Genomic DNA, 12,804 nt, shown 5'->3' with positions numbered 1-12,804 from the left:
CTGGAATGGTTCTGCCCATTCCCCACCCCCCAGGACAAAAAGTCTGCAAGGCAGAGAGTCAGCAAAAAAAGCACACTTTGGAAACGCTTGTTCAGCAAACCCCTCACGTCCCATTCATCAGTCTTCAATCCCCCTACCCGCCACTGCGAGGAGGGTAGCAAAGTCCAAATCAACAGAGAGCCTTGGGATAATTTGCAGAGATTCACAATGTTCGCAGCATTATCCACATTCTCACTGTACAGAATATATATATTTATATACATCATGGACAAATAAACCTATGGCACCGAGGAGACCACTCAGCCCATTGATTCAGTGCTGACAGGGAAATCAGATCAATCCACTGTGATGCCATGTCCCAGTTCTTGTTGGAAACCCTGTCGGACATCTAACTGGATCAACAAATGTATTCTTAAAGTAACTGGTTGTGGGTTTTATTTAATTCATTTATGGGATGTGGGTGGTCACCAGATCAGTAATTATTTCATATTCCTAATTGCCCTTGAGGAGCTGCCTTCAAGAACTGTCGTGGTTCATGTGGTGTAGACACACTCACTGTGCTCTTAGGGAGGGAGCTCCTGGATTTTGACCCAGTGACTGCGAAGGAATGGCGATATATTTCCAAGTCAGGATGGTGAGTGGCTTGGAGGGGAACTTTCACGGGTGATGTTCCCCATGTACCTGCTACCCTTATCATAGAACATAGAACACTACAGCTCAAACAGGCCCTTCGGCCCACGAGTTGCGCCGATCACATCCACACCTATCTATAACCCCCAATCCCATAAAACCCCATATACTCATCCAGAAGTCTTTTAAAAGACCCCAGCGAGTTCGCCTCCACCACCACTGACGGCAGCCGATTCCACTCACTCACCACCCTCTGAGTGAAAAACTTACCCCTAACATCACTTCTGTACTTGCCTCCCCGCACCTTAAACCTGTGTCCTCGCGTAGCGACCATTTCAACCTGGGGAAATACCCTCTGAGAATCCACCTATCTATTCCTCTCAACATTTTATAAACCTCTATCAGGTCGCCTCTCAACCTACGTCTCTCCAGGGAAAAGAGACCCAGTTCCCTCAACCTAACTTCATAAGGCATGCCTCCCAGTCCAGGCAACATCCTTGTAAATCTCCTCTGTACCCTTTCAATAGCTTCTACGTCTTTCCTATAGTGAGGCGACCAGAACTGCGCACAGTACTCCAAATGAGGCCTGACAAGGGTCTTATAAAGTTGCAGCATTACCTCCCGACTCCTAAACTCAATCCCTCGATTAATGAAGGCCAGTACACCATACGCCTTCTTGACCACCTCTTCCACCTGCGAGGCCGATTTAAGAGTCCTGTGGATCCGGACCCCAAGATCCTTCTGCTCTTCAACACTACCAAGACTCCTGCCCTTGATAGTGTACTCGTTCATCCTGTTGGTTCTGCCAAAATGGACGACTACGCATTTATCCGCGTTGAAGTCCATCTGCCACTTCTCCGCCCAGTCCTGCATCCTATTTATGTCCTGCTGCAACTTTTGCCATCCTTCCAGACCATCCACAACACCACCGACCTTCGTGTCATCAGCGAAGGTGATCCTTCTAGATGGAAGTTGTCGTAGGTTTGGAAGATGCTGCCTAAGAAACTTTGATTTGATTTATTATTGTCATATGTTTTGGATACAGTCCAAAGTATTGTTGCGTGCTATACAGACAAAGCATATTGTTCATAGAGTATATAGAAGAGAAGGAAAGGAGATAGAGCAGAATATAGTGTTACAGTTAGGGTGCAGAGAAAGATCAATTTAATGTGAGGCAGGTCCATTCAAACATTTGATGGCAGCAGGGAAGAAGCTGTTCTTGAGTTGGTTGGTACGTGTTGTCAGACTTTTCATAGAACAGAATCATCATAGAATCCCGACAGTGCAGAAGGAGGCCATTCAGCCCAGCGAGTCTGCACTCACAACAATCCCACCCAAGCTCTATTCCCGTACTCCCACTCATATACCCTGCTAATCCCACTGACACTATGGTCAATTTAGCATGGACAATCCACTTAACCCTCACATCTTTGGAGTGTGGGGGGAAACCAAAGCATCTGGAGGAAACCCACGCAGACACAGGGAGAATGTGCAAACTCCACACAGAGGCCAGAATTGAACCCAGGTCCCTGTGAAGCTGCAGCGCTAACCACTGTGCCATCATGCCACCATTTTGCATCTTTTACCAACAGAAGAAGGTGGAAGAGAGTACTTCCGGGATGTGTGAGGTCCTTAACTATTCTGGCTGCTTTTTTGAGGCAGCGAGAAATGTTGACAGAGTTAATGAATGGGAAGCTGGTCTACTTGATGGTCTGAGCATCATTCACAATGCTTTGTAGTTTCTTGTGGTCTTGAACAGAGCAGGAGCTATACCAAGCTGTGATACAACCTGAAAGTTGTGGCTGACATGTCAATGTCCTTAGCCTTCTGAGAAAGTAGAGGCGTTGGTGGGCTTTTTTAACTATAGTATCATCATGGAGGGACCAGGAAAGGTTATTGGTGAGCTGAACACTGAGAAACCTGAAGCTCTCGACCATTTCTATCTACTTCATCCCTGTTGATGTAGATAGGGGAACATTCTCCTTTACGCTTCCTGAAGTCGATGACAATCTCCTTCATTTTGTTGACATTGAGGGAGAGATTATTGTTGCTGCCCCAGTTCACCAGATTTTCTATCTCATTCCTATACTTTGTCTTGTCATTGTTTGAGATCTGACCCACTACGGTGGTGTCATCAGCAAACTTGAAAACCGAGTTGGAGGGGAATTTGGCCACACATAAGGGGTGTATAAGGGGTATAGTAGGGGGCTGAGAACACAGCCTTGTGGGGCACCAGTGTTGAGGATGATCGTGGAGGAGGTGTTGTTGCCTATCCTTACTGATTGTTTCTGCAGTGCCTCTTGTAGATAGTACACATGCTCCTCATGTTCACGGACCGAGATGACCTGCAGAGGATGTGTGAATGCCAGGCTGTGTACTCTGCCAGATCAACTGTGCCAAGTGTTCTGGGCTCCTGATCAGTCCATGGCAGATGGACTCCCCTCCCAGGAGACCTCAGACCTTTCACCTGGAGCAGGATCAACCTCTTCTATTTGGGAATCAATCTTTGATTGGCTGAAGAATCCTGGTCAACAAATTGGCGAGAGTTGGAGACCAAGGTCACCGCTCACCTGGGTCGCTGGACAGGACTTCTTCAAGTGCTGTCTTAGAAGGCGTAAGTTATATAGGAACATAGAAGATAGGAGCAGGAGGAGGCCATTTGATCCTTCGAGCCTGCTCCACCATTCATCATGATCATGGCTGATTATTCAACTCAATAGCCTTATCCTGCTTTTTCCCCATAACCTTTGATCCCATTCACCCCAAGTGCTATATCCAGCTGCCTCTTGAATACATTCAATGTTTTGGCATCAACTACTTTCTGAGGTAATGAATTCCACAGGGTCTCCACTCTTTGGGTGAAGAAATGTCTCTCACCTCCGTCCTAAATGGTCTATCCTAAATCCTCAGACTGTGATCCCTGGTTCTGGACTCCCCCCACCATCAGGAACATCCTCACTGCATCTACCCTGCCTAGTCCTGTTAGAATTTTGTAAGTCTTCCCTCATTCACCTGAACGCTACCAAAAACAATCCTAACTGAGTCAATCTCTCCTCATCCATCAGTCCTGCCATCCCTGGAATCAGCCTGGTAAACCTTCACTGCACTCCCACGAGAGCAAGAACATCCTTCCTCAGAAAAGGAGACCAAAACTGCCCACAATACTCTAGGTGTGGCCTCACCAAGGCCCCTGTATAATTGTAACAACACATCCCTGCTCCTGTATTCAAAGCCTCTCGCAACAAAGGCCAACATACCATTTGCCTTCTTTACCACCTGCTGCACCTGCACGCTTACCTTCAGTGACTGGGGCACAAGGACACCCAGGTCCCTCTGCACACTCCCCTCTCCCAACTTACAACTATTCAGGTAATAATCTGCCTTCTTGTTTCTGCTTCCAGAGTGAATAACCTCACACTTATCCAAATCATACTGTATCTGCCATTATTAACCCACCCACCCAACCTGTCCAGATCATTCTGAAGGATCTCTGCATCCTCGTCACAGTTCACAGAGGGTGGTAGTGGAAGGAAAATTTTCAGACTGGAGGCCAGTTCCCAGCAGTGTACCACAGGGATCAGTGCTGGGTCCTCTGCTATTTGTGATTTTTCTCAATGACTTGGAAGAGGGGGCTGAAGGGTGGGTTAGTAAATTTGCTGATGACACCAAGATTGGTGGAGTAGTGGATGAGATGGAGGACTGTTGTCAGCTGCAAAGAGACATTAATAGGATGCAGAGCTGGGCCGAAAAGTGGCAGATGGAATTTAATCCTGATAAGTGCAACGTGATTCATTTTGGGAGGACAAACTTGAATGCAGATTACAGGGTCAACGGCAGGGTTCTGAGGAATGTGGAGGAACAGAGAGATCTTGGGGCTCATATTCACAGATCTCTGAAGGTTGCCACTCAAGTGAAGGTTTATAGTGTGTTACCATTTATTAACAGGGGGTTTGAGTTTAAGAGCCGTAGGGTATTGCTGCAACTACGCAGGACCTTGGTGAGACCACATTTGGAATATTGTGTCAGTTCTGGTCGCCTCACCATAAGAAGGATGTGGAAGCATTGGAAAGAGTACAGAGGAGATTTACCAGGATGCTGCTCGGCCATTTCTTTGTCCCCTATTATACATTCCGCCGTTTCTGACTGTAGGGGACCTATACTTGTCTTCACAACCTCTTTCGCTTCGCATATCTATAGAAACCCTTAGAGTCAGTCTTTCTGTTCCCTGCAGGCTTACTTTCGCACTGGATTTTCCCTTTCTTCATCAATTGAGTTCCCATCATAAACCAGCTGATTGCCTCCATGCTGTGGTACCGGCTGGTCACTGTGACTCCTCACCCTGACTCTGTCACAAACATCCAAACAACGCTGATAGAGTTCTGCTGGGACGACAGAGTGCATTGGGTCACTGCTGAGGTTTTGAATCTCTCACTAAGGAGGGCAGTCAGGCCCTGATGTGCCTTCACACCCAGGTTGTGACCTTCTGCCTTCAGACCCTGCAGTGATATCTTTACATTGAGCCTCCTCCACAACGGTAACATATTTAATCCACCAGGTGCATGGTCTGAATTATGATGTGCAGCTGCTGTTTATGGACTGAGGGGTCTTTGGGGCTCCTCACAGGCGTTGTCTATCTTTTACAAGAACCTATTCATAGTCTGGGACACGGTGGTCTTGCGCCGCAGTTCTCCCCCGCCTGGAGTAGTGGCTGTCATTTAGGAGCTCCTGTTCAGGAAACTGCTCCTCGACCAACTCCATTTCCAGTGGTTGTTGGGGTGATCAGGGTCGGGGACATGTTGGGTGGCAGAGGAGTGGGTTGGGTGACACCCCAGGAGCTGGCTGAGTGCACAGCGGTGGACGTTCAGCTTGTGGCCAATGCTACCCATGACCTCAGGGTCACACTTGGACCTGACATTGCACGCGGGCGCAGCTGGACAGTGGGATCCTGTCTGAGTGTAGTCCCATAGTCTAAGCTGCCCCATGGAAATGCCCTCCATGTCCTTTGCCGTGGGCAAAGAGGTTTCCTGTCGGGTGTGTTGCTGCACACCTTCCATCACAGTGTCCTCACCTATTGCCGGATACACCTTGGTGCATCTTGGTCCCTCTATGGAGATCCCCAATGGAGATCCCTCTGTGGAGGAATCCTCTCCCATCACACCGAGAACCTGGAGTGGAGAGTGATGTGTGCAACAATTCTGTATAACCATAAATCGTGCCAGTTCACGGGCTCCTTGGAAACCCTCCCTTTTTGTGGTCTTGTAGAATCTGTGTCTCGGTTTTTTTTGGTAACGCTCACTTTTCAGTTTATTGATGTTTTGTTTGCACTTCAGTCCCACAGTCCTGATCTGAGGGAGGTGGGGAAAGTGAAGGACCTCTTCCCTGCTCCTGGGCCTGGCCAGGCTCATCACTAACAGGTCCAGGCAGCAGGTGACCAGGGGGCACTGCCCAACTGTTTGCCCCTTTATCACAGCTACATTCACAACCAGGTGTCTCTGGAGAGGGATCATGCAGTGTCCAAGGGCACCATCAAAGTCTGCTGTGCTCATTGGGCACCGTAGGGACTGGGCTGTATTACTGACCCCTTTAATCACCTTTTTATTTAATGTTTTAAGTTTCCTTTATGCTTTTTTTTGTTTTGGGTCATTCCCTTCATTTTGGGGCTGCCTTTCTTACTTTGTCCCTCAGTTTATTTGATTTAGTTCATTGGATTTACCTGAAAGAAAGCTGTCACTGTGCTTCAGTCGGGGAGGGAGTGAGTGTTTGTGGACAAGCAGCAATCAAGCGGGGCTGCTTTATCCTGGATGTTGTCAAGCTTATTGAGTGTTGTTGGAGCTGCACCCACCCAGGCCAGTGAAGGCTATTCCATCCCACTCCTAAGCTGTGCCTTGGAGATGGTGGACAGGCTTTGTGGAGTCAGGAGGTGAGTTACTCATCACAGGATTCCCAGCCTCTGACCAGCTTTCGCAGCCACAGTATTTATATAGTTGGGTCTAGTTCAGTTTCTGCTCAATGATAATCCCCAGGATGTTGTCAGTGGGGGTTTCTCAGCCCCCTTGTAATTATTATTCCTGCCCTGGGAAAATGCTTCCAACTGTTCACCCTATTCTTTACTCAGAGGGTAGTAAGGGTGTGGAATGCCCTGCCTGCAGCAGTTGTGCACTCGCCAACTTTAAGGGCGTTCAAATGGTCAGTGGATAGGCATATGGATAATATTGGAATAGTTTAGGTTAGAGGGTCATTAGATTGGTTCTACTGGTCGGCGCAACATCGAGGGCCGAAGGGCCTGTACTGCACTGTAATGTTCTATGTTCTATCCATGCCCCTCATAATTTTATAAATTTCTATCAGGTCAGTTTATTCAATCTCTCAAAGAACAAAGAAAAAAGGAAACTACAGCACAGGGACAGGCCCTTCAGCCCTCCAATCCTGCACTGACCATGCTACCCGACCGAACTAAAACCTCCTCCCCTTCCGGGGACCATATCCCTCTATTCCCATCCTATTCATGTATTTGTTAAGATAAAAGTCTCTATCCTATCTGTTTCCACTATTCCCCCTTCCCACCCCCAGCCCGAAAGATCCCCCACACCACCCCCCCCCCCCCCCCCACCCCCAGCAGCGAATTCCAGGCACCCACCACCTTTTGTGTAAACAAACTTGCCTCGTACACCTCCTTTAAACCTTGCCCCTCGAACCTTAAACCTGTGTACCCTAGTAACTGACACTTCCACCCTGGCAAAAAGTGTCTGACTATCCACTCTGTCCACGCCCCTCATCATTTTGTAGACTTCTATCAGGTCTCCCCTCAACCTCCGTCGCTCCAGTGAGAACAAACCAACTTTCTCCAAACTCTCCTCATAGCCGATGCCCTCCATACCAGGCAACATCCTGGTAAATCTTTTCTGTCCCCTCTCCAAAGCCTCCACATCCTTCTGGTAGTGTGGCAACCAGAATTGAACACTATATTCCAAGTACAGCCTAACTAAGATTCTATAAAGCTGCAACATGATTTGTCAGTTTTAAAACTCAAAGCCCCGGCCAATGAAGGCAAGCATGCCGTATGCCTTCTCCACCTGCATTGCCACTTTCAGTGACCTGTGTACCTGGACACCCAGATCCCTCTGCCTATCAATACTCTTAAGGGTTCTGCCATTTACTGTATATTTCCTATCTGTATTAGACCTTCCAAAATGCATTACCTCACATTTGTCCGGATTAAACTCCATCTGCCATCTCTCCACCCAAGTCTCCAACTGATCTATATCCTGCTGTGTCCTCTGAAGGTCCTCATCGCTATCCACAAATCCACCAACCTTTGTGTCATCCACAAACTTACTAATCAATCCAATTACATTTTCCTCCAAATCATTTACATATCTTACAAACAGCAAAGATCCCAGCACTGATCCCTGAGGAACACCACTTGTCACAGGCCTCCATTCAGAAACACACCCTTCCACTGCTACCCTCTGTCTTCTATGACTGAGCCAGTTCTTTATCCAGAGTTACCCTGAGGAACTCGTGCAGTGATGTCCTGAAGCTGAGATGATTTACCTCTAATCACCACAGCCATCTTCCTTTGTGCTAGATATGCTCCAACCAGTGGAGAGTTTTCCCCCTGATTCCCATTGACTTCAGGTTCATGATGGCTCCTTGATGCCACACTCAGTCAAACGTGGCCTTGATGTCAAGAGCTGTCACTCCCATCTCACTCTGGAGCTTCACTTTCTTGTTTGGCTTTTACACCCTCTGACTCAGTGATTTCCAGCTCTCCATCGACCTCTAAGAGAAAATCACCTCATCTTCTATCTAACTCTTCTCCCTAAGCCCAATATTTGCAGAGGTCTGTTTCCTGGGTTGGTTATCTCTTTACTCAGGGAAACAGTGGTCTCTGATCAACTAATGTCTCTGGATAACCCTCCCGCTCTTAATCACTGCACCTTGGTTAAGAAATAAAAGTATTTCACAAGGTTTCTTGACAGAAATGGGCTTTGCACACAACACAAAGGGAGAACACATGTCCTTGCGGTAAAAGGGAAGGAGCCTTATCCATAGGGCATGGCTGGCTCAGTGAAGTTCTGCAGCAATTTTCCGGGACCAGTGTGCACCCACTGCAAGCCCTTCACTTCCTCGACACGTCTGTCGTTTATTGTGCATCATCTTTCCCTGTCACATTCCTCAGGGAAATTATAGATTCTTTCTATTGGAGTTAATACCAATTTCTCAGCGATTTCAAACCTGGATGAATTTTTATCACAAAAACTCATGAACAAACAACCTGTGAATGAGCTGACACAGAGGTTTCTTGGTTATGATGCCCTCAACCCCATCCTTACCAAGAGCGGCAGATACAGAAACCTGACGAGTGGAAAACTCTCCTTTGTTGATGGTTATCACCCTGAACAGATCAATGTGCAATAACCAAACACACAGCTTAGTGCACAAATTACGCTGCACTGCACAGAAGTTACACCGTACGGTTCACAAAATACACCATCCTGTACAGGAATTATACTGTACTGCATCGAAAATATACCGTTCTGTACAGGGATTACACCATGTTGTCCAAAAATACACATAACATGCACAAAATACACTATAATGTACACAAAATAGTCATACTATAGGCATAATATACCATATTGTACACAAAATACACCTCATTACACAGAAAACAAACTGTACTGTTCACAAAATACACACATCATGCTATTCAAAACACAGATCACAGAATCCTTAGAGTGCAGAAGGAGGCCATTTGACCCATGAAGTCTTCAACAGCTTTTCGACAGAGCAGCCCACCTAGGACCTCCCCTCTATCCCTGCAACCTTGTGCATTTAGTATGGCCAATCCCCCAAACCTGGATATCTTTGGACAGCAAGGGACAATTTATCGTGGCCAATCCACCTCACCAGCCGAGATTAGCTCACTTTGACTCCTAGTGGGATTTTGTGTCACTACAGCGTAATTCCTGTGCCTTTATACTCCAATCCTCTTAATATAAAGGCCAGCATTCCATTCGATTTTGTGATTATTTTCTGCACCTGTTTGTGGCATTTTAAAAATCTCTGCACTTGACCCCCCAAGTCTGTTTGGATATCTAATGTATTTAATTTTATACCATCTAGAGAGTACTCTGGTTTGTCATATTTTGTTCCAAAATAATCTCGCAATTGCTTAGATTGAAACCCATCTGCCACAGTTTCACCCAATCACCCAGTCTATCAATAACCCTTTGTAATTTTATATTATTCACAATGCTTTTCTTTCTATGCTGTTATCCAAGTCATTAATAAGTAATGTGAATAATTGAGGATCTCCTACAGACCCTTATGGATTGTCACCAAACTCACCATCAACAGGTCCAGGCAATGGGAGATCAAGGGGGTCGTCCAACCCAACCGTTGCCCCCTACCCTGGTTATATTCACAGCTGGGTGTTGCTAGAAGGGAGAATACAGTGTCCATGGGCACATCAAGGCCTGCAGGGATTAAGGTGTATGATTGACTCCTTTAATCATATTTTGGTTTGATGTTTTAAGTTTGATTTGTGTTTTGATTTTGTTTCAAACGGTTAGCCCTTTAAGGGGCTGCCTCTTTTAATTTCTCCTTCAGTTTGTGTAATTCCAGAATGGGACACTACTATTCACATCTGACCAATCTGAGTAGCTGCCATCATCAGGACCTACTGTCGCCTGACACTCGAGCAATTTTCCAACCAATTCCTCCTGTTGGTAGAATTCTACTTCAAGTGAGGGCAGACCTGAAATCCGCTGTTTAATATCTGCTCCTGCTCGGATCACAAACAGGTTTCTGGCTGACTGCCTGCTACAGTGAGTAAAAGTCAATCATTGGGAATTCAAGAAAACAGCGTCTGATCTCAAGCAACCCAGGACACAGGATATCCAGAGCGAAATTACTGAAGTGTCCTGAAAAATACCAGGAGTTTGTCCCTGTGTCTTGGATGTCCTGTGGCGGAGTGAACCCAGACATTTCTGCAGGTTTGAAAGTCGGTACGCCTGGAGCAGCTCAGAGATTTAAATGTTGACTTATCACCCCAAGTTCGCTTGGAGGTTTTAGTTCTGTAAACCCACAGTCTCTAATGGGCACCAGATTCCCACTGTTAGTCCCTTGCTGTGGTATGATGGGCATGCAGCTACCTTCAATCACAACTACATTGGAACATGTTGGTGTTTCAGATACACTGATGCCTTTGCAGACAAGTCACAGTAATTCAGAATATTGGAATAGCAGGTAGTGGGGAAGGCAAGCTGACCTTTACCTTAAGGGACTGGGAGTAAGATTGACTGAGGTTATACAGGGTTTTGAAGTGAAGATCTCTGGATCAATGAGACTGGGTTGGGGTTCAATATTTAAATAAGGATGTAGCCACATTACAAGGGGCATAAAATGAAGATTCACCTGACTGATCTGTTGTAATGTCCTAACTATGTTAGGAATTGTGTGTTCTACACAAAAAGAAAAAGAACGCGGTTTGCACATGTAGATTCAAAGTAACAAACAAAAGAGTTATTGAAGAGCTGCTCTCTGCACTGCACAGAGTACAAAACTGAAGCTAAATAGAAGCGTCTGCAAATAGCCTAATGATAGCACCATAGAATCATGTGATCAGCCTTAAAGCAACCTGCAACCCTTTCAGATTGATAACATCCATGGAATAAGATTTGATTGGGTCTATGTAGACTGGAATTTTGAAGAATTAGAGGTGCGCTCATTGAACCATCTAATAAGCTGAAGGAGGCTTTGAGAGTCAGCATCGAAAGATTGTTCTCCTGGTCACGGAAACTAAAACATTGGCGGGGCCGAGGGGGTGTTGAGTGCACAGTCTCAGGATGAGAGGCTGATCACCGAGGACTGAGAGTTCAGCAGTGAATGGTAGTGCTGATAGAAGGACAAATCCTCTTTCGCTGCCTTACGTCTTTCAGGTAAAGAATCAGTGCATCATTTCCAAATTGCATTGAAGGCCGACCTGGATTATCGAGCTTCAGTCCCTGAGCTGGAACCTGAGAAGGTAAAAGTGACAAGACTCAAGGATCCAGTTGGACAATGTTCCTCCTATCGGTTCCGATTTGACAGATGCCATTCCAGCCCAGTGCATTGATCCAGGATTACGATCAGCATTTGCTGATGCGTGCTGTCCCATTATTTGCTGAGTTACTCGCTGACCAATTAAATGTTTGCATTAGTTGCTGATTTGGGCAATTTAGCCTGGCATTCTGTGTTGATTCTGTATTTTCCTCTGTTTATTGCTAATCCTCCGGCCTCTCTGTATTCAGAGCCAGGGTATAAAAGGATGCAGAATGGTTCTCTTTAGAAAAAGAAATTCTCCCCGGACGCCACAACAGGACACAGCAATTCTGCAGCTCGAGATCTGGTAAAAACTTCATCTTTTATGTTTCTTCACCGTATTCAGTAGGTTTGGGTCGGGGGAGACAGGGATGACTGGCACTGAACGGGTGCCCCTGTGGGTTTGGGTCGGGGGAGACAGGGATGACTGGCACTGAACGGGTGCCCCTGTGGGTTTGGGTCAGGGGGAGACAGGGATGACTGGCACCGAACGGGTGCCCCTGTGGGTTTGGGTCAGGGGGAGACAGGGATGACTGGCACTGAACGGGTGCCCCTGTGGGTTTGGGTCAGGGGGAGACAGGGATGACTGGCTCTGACTGGGTGCCCCTGTGGGTTTGGGTCAAGGGGAGACAGGGATGACTGGCACTGACCGGGTGCCCCTGTGGGTTTGGGTCAGCGGGAGACAGGAATGACTGGCACTGACCGGGTGCCCCTGTGGGTTTGGGTCAGGGGGAGACAGGGATGACTGGCACTGACCGGGTGCCCCTGTGGGTTTGGGTCAGGGGGAGACAGGAATGACTGGCACTGACCGGGTGCCCCTGTGGGTTTGGGTCAGGGGGAGACAGGGATGACTGGCACTGAACGGATGCCCCTGTGGTCAGCTTTCTGGTGGCTCCGGCTCACCACATCAGTTGAAATCTATTGAATGCGGAATGTGGTCTCAGTTGAAACTGTCATTCAGTGCCCAGCAATCCCATCCTTATCTGGCCTGGCTTACACGTGACTTCAGTATCTCAGCAATGTGATTGGCCCTTCCAGCCCTCTGGAAGTGACTGAGCAAGGTGCTGGGTTCAGGGGCAGTAACGG

General features: G+C 47.1%; 1 protein-coding gene across 1 annotated transcript in view; it reads left to right on the top strand.

The window, feature by feature from the left end:
- The first annotated feature begins 9,258 nt into the window (after positions 1-9,258).
- Positions 9,259-12,804, top strand: part of LOC145356039 (beta-crystallin B1-like) — a 38,598-nt gene continuing 35,052 nt past the window's right edge. The window contains exons 1-2 of the mRNA XM_080208631.1: positions 9,259-11,662; positions 11,928-12,025. The gene's annotated coding sequence lies outside the window, so the exon portion shown is untranslated. The remainder of the gene's footprint in view (positions 11,663-11,927; positions 12,026-12,804) is intronic.

Source organism: Carcharhinus amblyrhynchos, chromosome 20 (assembly GCF_965287045.1).
Source record: "Carcharhinus amblyrhynchos chromosome 20, sCarAmb.v2.hapA, whole genome shotgun sequence".
Lineage (NCBI taxonomy): Eukaryota > Metazoa > Chordata > Chondrichthyes > Carcharhiniformes > Carcharhinidae > Carcharhinus > Carcharhinus amblyrhynchos.
This window is presented reverse-complemented; position numbering and strand designations above follow the sequence as displayed.